The sequence below is a fragment of the Bidens hawaiensis genome, unplaced genomic scaffold, assembly GCF_021521415.1.
Source record: "Bidens hawaiensis isolate Kalapana, Puna unplaced genomic scaffold, B.hawaiensis_p1.1 tig00066027_1, whole genome shotgun sequence".
NCBI classification, from domain to species: domain Eukaryota; kingdom Viridiplantae; phylum Streptophyta; class Magnoliopsida; order Asterales; family Asteraceae; genus Bidens; species Bidens hawaiensis.
Genome location: NW_027506592.1, coordinates 28,396 through 41,699, shown reverse-complemented (window position 1 = coordinate 41,699; position 13,304 = coordinate 28,396). Strand labels below are relative to the sequence as shown.

General features: G+C 33.1%; 1 pseudogene; it reads right to left on the bottom strand.

The window, feature by feature from the left end:
• Positions 1 to 2,060: 2,060 nt before the first annotated feature.
• LOC143618234 (pentatricopeptide repeat-containing protein At1g25360 pseudogene) lies at positions 2,061 to 5,010 on the bottom strand (annotated as a pseudogene).
• Between the last annotated feature and the right edge of the window lie 8,294 nt (positions 5,011 to 13,304).

Here is a 13,304-nt window from a genome sequence, read left to right as displayed (position 1 = left end):
TCGTTTCAAAGACAACCTACGCGTCCGTGATCCTCCCGCTTCGTCTGAGGGGGTGTATTATCTTATGTATATCTCATAAAAATAGAATGCATAATTATATTATTGATTTCCGTTTGATTGGAGCATTCATTGGCTTAACAGTTGCAAACCTTCCTATTTCATTGTAACTGTATGTGTATATATCCCTTGTATTGGTTAATAGAAATCATCAAAATATTTCAATACTCTTCAGGCAGAAGACAGAAATTTCATGACACAGAAATTTGATGGAGAGAAGTTTGGTTGGTGGAAGATGCATGTCAAAGCATAACTTTTCCGGAAAGACTTACATGTAGTGCAAGAGGATGAAAAACCCAAAAAGATGTCTCAAGTAGAATGGGAAAAGTTAGACAAGAAAGTTGGGGCTTGTATAACTTTTCCATTGTTGGAGGATATGTCGTTTAACATCATGAAGGAAACCACATCACATGGTATGAGAGAGGGTGTGTCAGTTACAACGGATAACAAGAACCTTATTCGATCAATCATGTCCTACATAATGTGAGTTGACATTAAGTTTGATGATGAAGTTCAAGGTCAACTCTTATTATTCTCTCTGCAAGACAGTCGGTCTGGTATTGTGATTGTAGTTAGTAATTCGTCTACCAAGTGTACTTATGATTTGACCTTATTCTCAGAGAAAGACGCGAAAGTTCAGACGAATCATCAAGACTGTGTTGGTCATAGAAGGCAGAGACAGGGGAAAGCAATAAGCCAACATGAGCAGGAACATGAGTCAGTCTAAGACTAAGAAGGATATTATATGGATATGGGACATTCTAGGACTCGATGTCCAAGTGTTAAAAAAGAAATGAAAGTTACATAAGACAATACAGGTAATGAGTAGCTACTGAGGATATTTCTCTAGGTTGTGGTGTTGAGAGTAACGTTGATTCTTGGGTTATCTATTTCAGTACATCATTTAATGCCACTCTCTACTATGAAACAACAAGGAATTTAAAGTTTGGGTATATTGAAAAGGTAAGACTTGAGGATAAAATTCTTGATGTTACAGGCATAAGTGACATTGATCTAAGGACTTCAACCGATTCATGGACTTTGAGAGGGTTATTTTAGGCGTGAAGAGACCATGAATTTTGTCGGACAATTGGATAGGATGATCAGGGGCATTAGGTTAAGCTTGGGAACTGGCAATGGAAGGTGGATAAAGGTAAATCTTGTCATTGCTCAAAGAAGAAAGGGAGGTTTGCTGCATATGGTCAGTTTATCGTTTGATAGAGTAACTGTCCTAGTTTAGAAGAATGTTAAAGTTCGGTTCATAGAGTCTAGTCTGTAGAAAAATGTTTTGCAGGTGATAAATTGAGAGCCACGATTCAGACTCAGCTTGAACATGATTTGAGAAGTTTAGGGAAACAGTCAGGGGTTTTTAATGACAATGGGAGTACTGATAGTCAGACAATCAAAGATTGAGTGAGAGTTACTAGACAGTTGGTTAAGAGAATTAATATTCCAGTTGTCAAAGTATTTCCAAAGGTTTAATACTTTTGTTCTAGGACAATGTTTTTTCAAAATTTGGTTGTTCGTTCAGTGACTGATGGATTGACGCTCGGAGGTGTTTCAATGGGCCTTTAGGTTAATTGATGAGAAGGAGGTGACAACTAAAAAAAGCTTGAGTTTACATTACAAAAGTACGATCAAGAGCGCTGTTGAAATGTTCAAGCCTCCAAGTGAAAGATTATTCGGTTCTTAGGCCTTTGGGCCGGATTTTGTCAGGAAAAGAGGGAAGGGGTAGCTGGACCTGACAGTTTACTCCAAAACAAATATCTAATAGAAATTACCAGCAATTTTTTATTTTTTTTATTTTTTTTTATTATTTTTTTTTTGGGGTCAATAGCTGTTTTGTAAATTTGTTATATTAAGCATGTTGCCCGTTTGCCTGCCACTTTATTGTAATCGTTTTATAGTAAATTATATAAAACTTCGATTGTGATGGATTCAACAACAATGATTTTAGTTGTTACAATACTAAATTATAATCTCAAATGTTCAACCCAAGACAAGATATAATAACACGATTTGATGAGAAACTCATGAGTTGAAAGTTAGGGTGCCAATTTTTTCACAATTGGGAAAATACAACTATTTTTTAAAACTTGATACAAAAGTTTGCTTGAAGGTGATGCAAGACAGTTGTAAGCTGTTGTATCTCCTGCTATTGCTATCAACTTGTAAGCAATAAACAAACAGTAATTGTCATTTTATTAAGGATATGCAAGTACACAAAAATGGAATTTCATAACAAAAATATTTTATAAAAGAATATATCTCAATGTATGTGAGTCCAAGCTGCTAATTGATTCAGACACTTCAGAACTCAAAACTTATATCTAAAACTTTCTACCTAGACCTATTTTAAGTTTCAAACATATTGTAAACAAAAAGAGAAAATCTTTAAAATGATTAACCTTTTCACCAATAATTCCCACAAGAGCAATTCCCATTTCTAAAATGATGAAACCTTTTCCCATCTCTTACAACAATTTCTCTCCCCACAACTCGCGACATATACTTAAACGCGCTATGACAATCCCCACAAATCCTAATATTTTTGAAAACCCTGATCATGGCTCCCGAAGGAAGCTTCAAAAGCCCGAAAGCAACCGCAAGTTTTTCACTATGTGTAGACAACGCGTATTCCTTTTGCTCATTCTCCATATCGTGCAACACAAACTTTGTATCCGGAACATACCCTAATTTTCTCATTTTTAACACCAATTCCTCAAGATACTTGTACACCATCTGAACCTCAGGGTGTTTAGTATCATCTACCAAAAACACATGAACCATGTTGTCTACTTCAATCCAACTACACGCGGGTTCTTTCTTCACTCCACGAACACGCATCATGTTTCTAATTCTAGAAACATCTGCCCATTTGCCTAAAGTTGCATACATGTTGGATAGAAGTATGTAGGTCCCATCATGATGTGGAATTAGTTCAAACAGTTTTTCAGCTGCTTCGATTCCTAATTCTGGGTTTCCGTGTATTCTGCATCCACCGAGTAATGCTTCCCATATCGGTACTCCCGGATTGAATGGCAGCTTTTGAATGATATCATTCGCTTCGGTAAATCGGCCCGCTCTACAAAGCAAGTCGATTAACCGACCATAATGATCTTCACCCGGGGTTATGTTATGCAACTCAGCCATAGAGTTGAAATAGCGTTGACCTTGGTCAACTAGACCCGCGTGAGTACACGAGGAGAGTATCGTGAGGAATGTGATTCGGTCGGGAACAATATCTTCTTTCAGCATTTGTTCAAAAAGGTCACCCGCTTGACCACCGTATCCATGCTGCCCTAAAGCTGCAATCATTGAGTTCCAAGAAACCGAGTCTAAAACACTCATGGTATCAAAAACACACTGGGAATCTTGAAGAACACCACATCGAGCATACATTGTGATTAACGAATTTGATGCGGATAAACTCGATTCGAAACCCGATTGGATAAGTTGAGAGTGAAGCTGGCGCCCGTGGTCTAAAGATGCAAGTATCGCACATGATATTATCGCACCCGCAAATGAATAATCGCACGGTTGACAGTCATGTGATCTCATTTGGTTAAAAAGCTTTAAACCCTCTTCACCTAACCCATTTTGCGCAAATCCAGATATCATAACACTCCATGTTAACTCGTTCTTTTCTGGGATTTTATTAAAAAACGATTTCGCTTCTTCGATTCGGCCTGCATCCACATAAGCAGATAAAATCGTATTCCATGAAACAAGATCCCGTATAGGCATTTTATCAAATATTCTCCTTGCATCATTTATTTTACCGCATTTCCAATATAGCGCGATCAACGCATTGTTAACACTAAATAAAAAGTCCCGGGATGGATTTTGAACCGTCTTAATTATGTAAGCATGCACTTGTTTTCCATGTAGAAATAATTTGGAACTAGCACAAGCACCAAGGATACCTGTGTAAGTAAACTCATCAAATTTGATTTCTAACAAATGCATCTTTCGGGACAATTCTAGGGCTTCAAAAACATACCCTTTATGCGTGTATCCAGAAATCAAAGCATTCCACGCCACTACTAATTTATGATTCATACAATCAAACACATGTCGCGCACTGTACAAATCATCATTTCTTATATACCCGGTTATAAGTGTGGTCCACGATAACTCATCTTTAACAGGCATCTCATCAAAGAGTTTCCATGCAGCATCCATCAACAAAGACGGCCTTACAAAAGGTGAAGCCGCACACCTCACGTAAACAGAAATAAGCGCGTTCACAACCGATGTAACAAACCCCGTCCCCGACTTCACAATCTCACAATGCAATTGCTGACAATGTGATTCATATTCCGCCACAAGCGACAGCCCAGATAACATGCTAGTGTAAGTATAGTTATCGGGCCGAAAATCATATCTTTTCATTTCACAAAACAACTTGATCGCAGTGTTACCGTCTTTATTATGAGCGCAGCCCGTTATCATCGCATTGTAAGAAACCGTATCGCGGGTGTTTAACGGAGTGGTGTTAAATATTGCCCTTGCTAGTTTTAAATCACCCGAGGCGGAATAGGCGGTGATAAACGTGGTTCGGGCGACGATATCTGGTTCGGTAATTTGGTCGAACAGTTGGCGGGCATATACAATGTTGGAGGATTTGCAGTATAGGTCCATTAAGCGATTGAGGATGTGGGATTGTGGCCTGAACCCGGATCCGATCATGTGGGCATGGATCATTTGGAGAGTTGAGGAGGATGATGGTGGTGGTGGTGGTGCTTGTTTGGAACATAATTGGAGTTGTGAGGCGTAGAAGTTGGCTAGTGCGTGTACGGTGTGCTTAATGCTGCTGCTGGGTTTTATGGTGAATTGATTGAGATTAGGCATGTGTATGTGTATGGATGGTTTGGATGCATTGAATCGGCGGGTTTGAGGTTCGAGTAATGGTGTTGAATCAAGTCAAATGCTTCGACTGGAATATAACTGACTGATTTATGTTTGGTTGCACTTTTTTGTTTTTTTTAAACGACCATATATTGTGTTAATGCAATTGTTAAGTTGGAGAGTTTTGTTATCTCACTCTGGTTAGATTATGTTATTTTAACCGGACATATGCTAATTTCAGAGTTTGGTTTGGTCGTTTCCTTGGGAAACCATATTGTTGGTAGGGATGGCAATGGGTCGGGTTTATGTATTCTCAAACCCATACCCGGTTATTAAAGTCCATCCCAAACCCGTTCCAAACCACCAGGTTTAAATAGGGTAATTACCCATCGGGTTTCGGGTTTCCTATCGGGTTTGATAAAATACCCGTCGAGTATACCCGGCTCAAAACGGGTTTTGACAAAATATAACTAATCGATTACAAAGATGGTTACCATAAAGATAAAATATCTCAAATAATTAACATAACCAAGTTTCGACAAATAATTTATTTGGAATATAGTATATTTATAATATAATAATCTATATCGGGTACATCGGGTATATAATCGGGTAAATGGGTTTATGTTATTGGTTAATTGGGTCGGGAAATCGGGTATATTAGAAATCCCAAACCCGTCCCAAACCCACGAAAAGTTTTAAAACTAGTCCCAAACCCTAATGGGTCGGGTTTTACCAGTCCCATTTACGCCGGGTTTCGGGTTTTCTCATCGGATTCGGGTTTCTTTGTCATCCCTAAGTGTTGGCTGCCAAATTACAGTCATTGTGCCCAGTGTTGAAAAGATCGCTAGTCGCTAGTCGGGGGTGGTGTGGGGACTAGTGATTAATCGAGATTAATCAGGATTAATCGGATCGGATTTTAATGCATAATTTTCAGTTTTATACATATATGCACACATTTTTATATGTAATCTCCAGTTTTGACATACACAAATATATTTTGGCTGAAATCTCGCTTGAATCCACTAGTTTTTGTTGAAATCTCGTGCGGAACCACTGATTTTGGTCGGAATCTTACCGAAAACCGCTGATTTTGGTCGGAATCTTGCCAGAAACTGCCGATTTTGGCCGGATTTGACCGGAAACCACCAATTTTGGCCGGATTTAACCATTGGCCGACTAGCCCAAAATTAATCAGTAAAGTGGGGACTAACGATTAATCTGGGATTAATTGGTGACTAGTCGGGATTTTTGCAACACTGATTGTGCCACCACAAAAGTGGAACTCTTTGGCATAACACAGGGTGGGACTAAAACTCGGGTGGGCTCGTAATTTAAACTGACAACCTCACAAATGCTAACTCAAATATTTCATTATTAATATCCACTCAAAGTGTTATAAGTAAGGATCGAACTTGAGTTTCTATTAGACAACCCTGGTCTTTGACCACTGAGCCACATGTAAAGAGATGGTTGAACTCTTTTTTAAAAGGTTGTTTTTATTATTTATTTAAAACTAATGAAGCTCTACCCATTATAGTGGTGTTTTATGAATGTGCACTTCTCATCTATAACAATGGTTCTTATTGATTATAGAGCTCAAGATTGACGGTTTTGTGATATTGAGATTGCGCTGTGTGTGTGTGTGTTTTATAGCTCTTCAGGCCCATGTATAAATATCCCACTTAGGAATGGTTATAAATATTATGCATGTAAGAGTGTTTTGTCTAAGTGAAATTTACATTGGAGCTTAAAGTTGAAGTACGCTCTTGATAAGAAGTCTTTTCATAATTTGTAAGACAATTCATTTGAGTGAGTATTAAGATTGTTTTCACTAATCTTAATACTTAGTAAAATCATCGTTTGCATGTGTGCTCTAAGTGAAAAACCCGATCCTAAAACGATATCAGAACATGTGTGTTCGTAAAAAAAAATAAGGTGAACCCCTCACAAACTAATCATGTTACAAAGAGTAATAACCTAACAACACCACAAGAATATTGATTATGTTTAGTTGTAGAACAACTCTTATTTTTGCTCTTAACTTTTTTTATCTCTCTTCTTTAATTATGAAGGAAGCTAGAGAGAGATTACTTAGATGTGTGAATTGAATTATAAGATCAAAAGGGGTGAAGAAGTTAGTTAGAGCAAGAGACCAAACACATAGCAAGGAAGATGAGGACTGACCTCCCCGTTGTTGCTTCATGCGGCTGTGGACGACCAATCCGCATCAAACTTGATTTTTGTGTTGCGAATGTTATGCATTGTCTCAAGGCCGGCCCATAGGGGTGGCGGGGTGGTCGACGACCACAGGCCCGACACTTCGTTAGGCCCGAATTTTTTTTTTTAAATTATATAAATTTTTATTAAAAATAATATGTATATTTAATGTTTAAACTTAATTACATGACCACTAGCTTGGTCTAGTGACAAAGGGGTATTATTCTCAACCAAAAGGTTGTGGGTTCAAGTCTCATTTGAGACATTTTTAATCCTATATTTATACAAAAATTTTTTACACAACCCAAATTTTAACCAAGTAAACCTATATAAAAATTTAATTGTATAAACCAACAAAATACTCCTTTTAATTAAGACTCAAAAAAAAATTCGCCTTCGGCCCAAAAGTTTTTTTGCTTTCTCGGAGCCGGGCCTGCATTGTCTTCACTAATTTTGTAACTTGTATCCATTTAATTAGGACATATCTTAAGATATTCAAAGGTATTCTTTGATTGTTACACACAAGCTTTAGAAATTTCATCAAATTGGTAATATGACTTTTCATATTTTGTAAAGTATGCATGATGCATCAAGTGCCTAATCGATAATCAAACATGATGTAAGCAAATAACTCTTGTTTATTAATAAGAAAATAATCAAATATAACTCAAAAAACCGATTACAATATCTCAAATCTTAACTCGATTTGACTCTTGATGAACCCTAACTCGGCTACATCAACTTCAGCCTACATAATGTCTAACCATAACTCGGTTTATATAGACTAACATAACTTGCTAGTCAAGACATTACCAGATATAATAAACCATAATTGCAACATCATAAATCCATTACATAATAATGAATATCACGGGCCTAATAGGTCCAACCATGTCACTTACACGTGACAGGCCTATTAAATTGGAAATTACTTCCAAGTTCCAACAATGCATTCCATTTTTATTTTTGGCTTTAACTCTTTTATGTTGTTTGTTGTCCCCAATAATAAAATACTTAGAAGATCGACTTTCCTCGTATTGTAGGTTTCAGTTACTACTCATTTGAACTTCAAATATTTTAAACCAATTTACAAAACTTTAGCTAAAACTTTGGAAGGCGTCATGACTTTATAAAAATCTCATTATTGTAAATTTTGTTATCTTTGTTTAAGGTTGATTTTGCCATCTCTAATTTCACAACATATTTATGTTGTGGCAGTCAATCTTCATGAATGCATTTCTTTGATGCCTGCTTCCTTGGATGGATTCTTTATGTTCAATATGTTTGTTTGTATGATTGATAACCATTGTGACTTAAGAGAATTAATAAAAGTGTATAGAGACAAGTTTTTGGTATATAATCATCTTTAATAAATAAATAATTTTACAAGATTTATAATCTTAAATCTTGATCGTTTTCAAAACAAAAGATTAATTAACCTTTTTTAAGCTTTGTTATCACAAGTTTAATTGAAAATTAATAAAGTTATGTTTAAAGTAAAGTATTCTTTATTATTGTAAATAACTTTTGCATTTGCATGTGCTTTAGTAGGTTAGATTATAGATATGTATGTACAAAATTCTCATCATATTGCATTGACAACTCTAAGTAGTTCATATTGATATATAAACTAAAAAACCATAGTATATAAATAAGGACTAACATATAATAAATTATAATAAAGCAACACGTTGGTATCACACTTTAATTGATAGCCTATCGTTTATGAAAGTTTTAATAATAGCCTATCGTTTGAGAAAAAATGTATCATATTACATACGACTCAATTAGAGGTGCAAATTCAAATTGGTTTAGGATACGAAATCGCTTTTCAATCCGATCCACGAGTTAAAGTTAGTTGGAGAATATATCTGTTGAAACGGGTTACAACCGGGTCGGTTAGTTTTCATTGGATCTAATCCAAAACAGAATTTGAAACCGGTTTGGGTTAAACTAGTTCAATCTGATCTGAACCATTAGTTTGAAATTGGTTTAAGAATCTTCTATAATCTTAAATATATATAAACGAAAACTCCTTAAATTCTCTCAAGCCACCAAATTGTTTTATTTTTATATGAAGACTTCTCATGAATTTGACCTGAATTCATGACCATGGATCTCACCAAACCCAGATAGCCCTTAAACGAGTTATAAAATCTCATTATATTATAAATTAATCTCATTAAATATTTGATATGAAAATCCTATAAAATAGGGATATATTAAAAATTAATATTCATTTTTTTAAATATATTATTTATAATTAAGAAAGGAAAAAAAGTAAAAAAGAAAGAAAAAAAGGAAAAGAAAAGAAAAACTATTGAACTAAAATCTTAATCTTAAATATATGTAAATGAAACATTTAAAAGTTCTCTGGTTGCTTCTTACATTCACTTAAGCCACCAGATTATTTTATTTGTAAATGAAGACTTCTCATGCATTTGATCCGAATTCACAGGTATGGAGTCTCACCAAACCCAGATAACCTTAAACGGGTTATAAAAACTAATTATATTAAAAATTAATCTCACAAAATATTTAATATGGAAATCTTATAACATAACAGTAAAAATTAATATCCAATTTTTTAAGAAAAAAAATAAGCGGGTCATGTATTTCACGAAACCCATAGCTTTTAAATGAGTTATAGCATCTCATTTATTTGTGAAACTCTTTCATTATCAAACCCTAAGTATATTATTAACTATTTTACAATAAATAAAATTAAAATACGAAAAAATATAAATATTAGACACAGAAAAGAAACACATGCAACCCCAGTAAAACGAAAGCTCCCTAAATTCTCTCAAGCAACCAAATTGCTTTATTTTTAAATGAAAGCTTCTCATACGTTTGCTCTGAATTCATGGGTATGGGTCTCACCACACTCAGATAGTCCTTAACGGGTTACAACATCTCATTATATTAAAAATTAATCTCACCAAATATTTGATATGAAAAAATTCTATAAAATAGGGATATACTACCATTTTTTATAAAAAAATATTATTTATAATTAAAAAAAATTTTACAGTAAAAAAAAAATAAGTGGGTCATGGGTCTCACTAAACCCATATAACTTTTAAGACGGGTATAACATCTCATTTATATGTAAAACATTTTTATCATCAAATCCTAAGTATATTATTAACTTTCTTACAATAAATAAAATTATATATTCAAATAAAAAGAAAGAGTTTCATAAGAATGGTAAGAACCAATAGATTTTTGACAAGTGGCATTACAACCTATAGTGAAAGAACACTTCTAAAAAACTATGTCGGTTATAGTGGTGAAAGAGTAATTATAGAAAACTATGTCGGTTTTTGGTAATTTTAAATCTTAACCATTGATTAACATGATCCAATGACTATGATTTATTCTTAGTCTTCTTAGAAAACTACTTCTTTTTAGTATAACCCTCCCCTAGTTAATCGTACACACACACACACACACACACACACACACATATATATATAAATAGGGTTAGTATCATTTAAGAACTCTAAAATAGTTAAGAACTCTCAGGAACTCTAAACAAACATTTTTTTAATTTTTTTACATATTAACATTAACATTATTTAAGATTAGTTTTATCATATTTATATAAAAAATTTTGATTACATATATTAATCACAAGTTTACATATGTGTAAAATTTGTGTATTAACAATTTACATAGGTGTAAAACAAAACATAGATATGTATAAAAACTAAATTTCAAAATTGTAATCGTACATAAATATATAAACAATGATAAAGTTACACTCAAATAAATTAACATACAATTTTTTTTTATATAAAAAACGTTAATTTTCAAGGGTTCCTTCAAGTTCTTAAATAATTTAATAGTTATGTAATGAGAAAATGGTTCAAATAAAAAAAAAGAGTTTCCTAAGAATGATAAGAACCAATAGATTTTTGACAAGTGGTATTACAACATATGATGAAAGAAGAATTCTAAGAAACTATGTCGGTTATAGTGGTGAAAGAGTAATTATAGGAAACTATGTCGGTTTTTAGTAATTTTAAATCTCAACCATTGATTAATATGATTCAATGGCTATGATTTATTCATAGTCTTCCTAAGAAACTACTTCTTTTAGTATAACCCTCCCCATGTAATGATACTCATCCTATATATATATACATACATATATATATATATATATATATATAAACAATATAAATGAATAATGTAAAACAACATATGAGGATGCGAATAAATTACAATACATGTTGTGCGCCAAAAAAAAAGGAAAAGGTAAAAAAAACTAAGAAAAATATATTTTTTATATTAAGTAACAATTTTATAGTAAAAAAAATAAGCGAGTCATGGGTCTTACCATACCAATATATTTTAAATGGGTTATAACATCTCATTTATTTGTGAAATCTTTTCATCATCAAAACCTAAGTATATTATTAACTTTCTTACAATAAATAAAATTAAAATACAAAAAATATAAATATTAGACACAAAAAAAGAAACACAACCTTCGTAATACAAGGGATAAAAACTAGTATATATATATTGATAGAAACCGATTAAAACCTAATAGGTTTGGTTTCAAACCATCTGGATTTTTTACTTATAAATCAATTTCGAACTACAGTAGAAACTCTATAAAATAATATCCTTGGGACCACCAAAATTTATTAATTAAAAGAGTTATTAATTAATCGATAAATTAATAATTATTAATTTATATATTAATTAATATTTTATTAATTTATAGTAGAATGCTTAGTTTACAAACACCTTTCAAGCTTCCACTTAATTATTGTATACAATGCATGTATATCAAATGAACGACCCAATTTGAAAGAAACCTTCAATCTCCTACCTTATTATGCTACTTCTGTTCAATGTATCACTTTATGGACATTAAAAATATTTTCTATATAAATACAAGATCAAAATAGGTTAACACAAACAAATCATACACACAACATGGCTTCATAAATCAAGGGGAAATTGATTTCAACAAAAAACAAAAGACAATTGAGTCATTTTTCAAAAAACTTTCATAAATCATTTATGTAATATGCTATATATAATGAATTATTAATTTATATTTTATATGGGGTCTAAAGAAATTATCAAAAATGTATTATCTTATAATTTTAGCGAATTATCAATTTAGCACCCTATCCCCGAGTCGGGACCGACAAAAAATATTAGTTTAGAGAGTTTATTAAATAATTGAGTATTAATTTATCAAGTTTCTACTGTAACTGAGAACATGGTTGTCAACGATTCGGTTTTGATGTTTTATTCGTACCGTGAACGAATCTATCATTAAATACCAAAATCAAACCATTGAAAGGTAAATCATTAACCAAATTGTGTATTACAGTTTGATACTCAATATTATGGTTCATTCGAGTTAAAAGACTTTTATTATGTACCCGAATGCATATTCGTTGTCTCCATCATCATGATTCAACCCCAAACAAACCTTTCTTCTCCGATCAGTCCATCGCTTATTCTCTTGCATCAGTCCTCTAGTCATTGCTCTTCTACCTTATAAACCTACCATTTTTTTGGGCTAAACCATTAATGCTTCTTTTCTTTTCGTAGTTGATATTCGTCACAAAACTTCCTTAAAAAAACAAAGAAACAAGTGATTTTTTTAAAGCGCTTTCTCTATTTTCGATTGACAAGAAACCAGTAATTAAAATACCGAAGACGCTTTCCATGCCAGTGTTGGAAAATTCCTAAACTTGATTCATCTCTTATACTATAATACAAATGACTTCTAACACATTTAGTGTATAATATATAGTTGTGGGGCTGTATTAATCGGTTAAATAGGACGGATTAACAAATTGGCTTTATGCGCTGTTCTGCACCCGCTGGTCGTTGATGGTCTTCCCAGATGATCGTTGATGGTCATTCTGGGTCAATCTGGACAATGTGTTAAAAATTATGTATGACACGAGTGAACTACTAGGACTAAATATGTAAGTTCTGAAAAACTGGCAAAAATCATAATCTAATAATAAGCATTCTATGTGAACTGTCCATGTAATTTTTCCAAAATATAAGTCTATTCATGATATGTAATTTGTATTATATGTTTTATATAATTTGAATACACGTTTGTCATAAGTTTACTTTTTCTTGTATTTTAATATAAGTTTATTATTATCTTTTTATGTGGTTGAAAAACA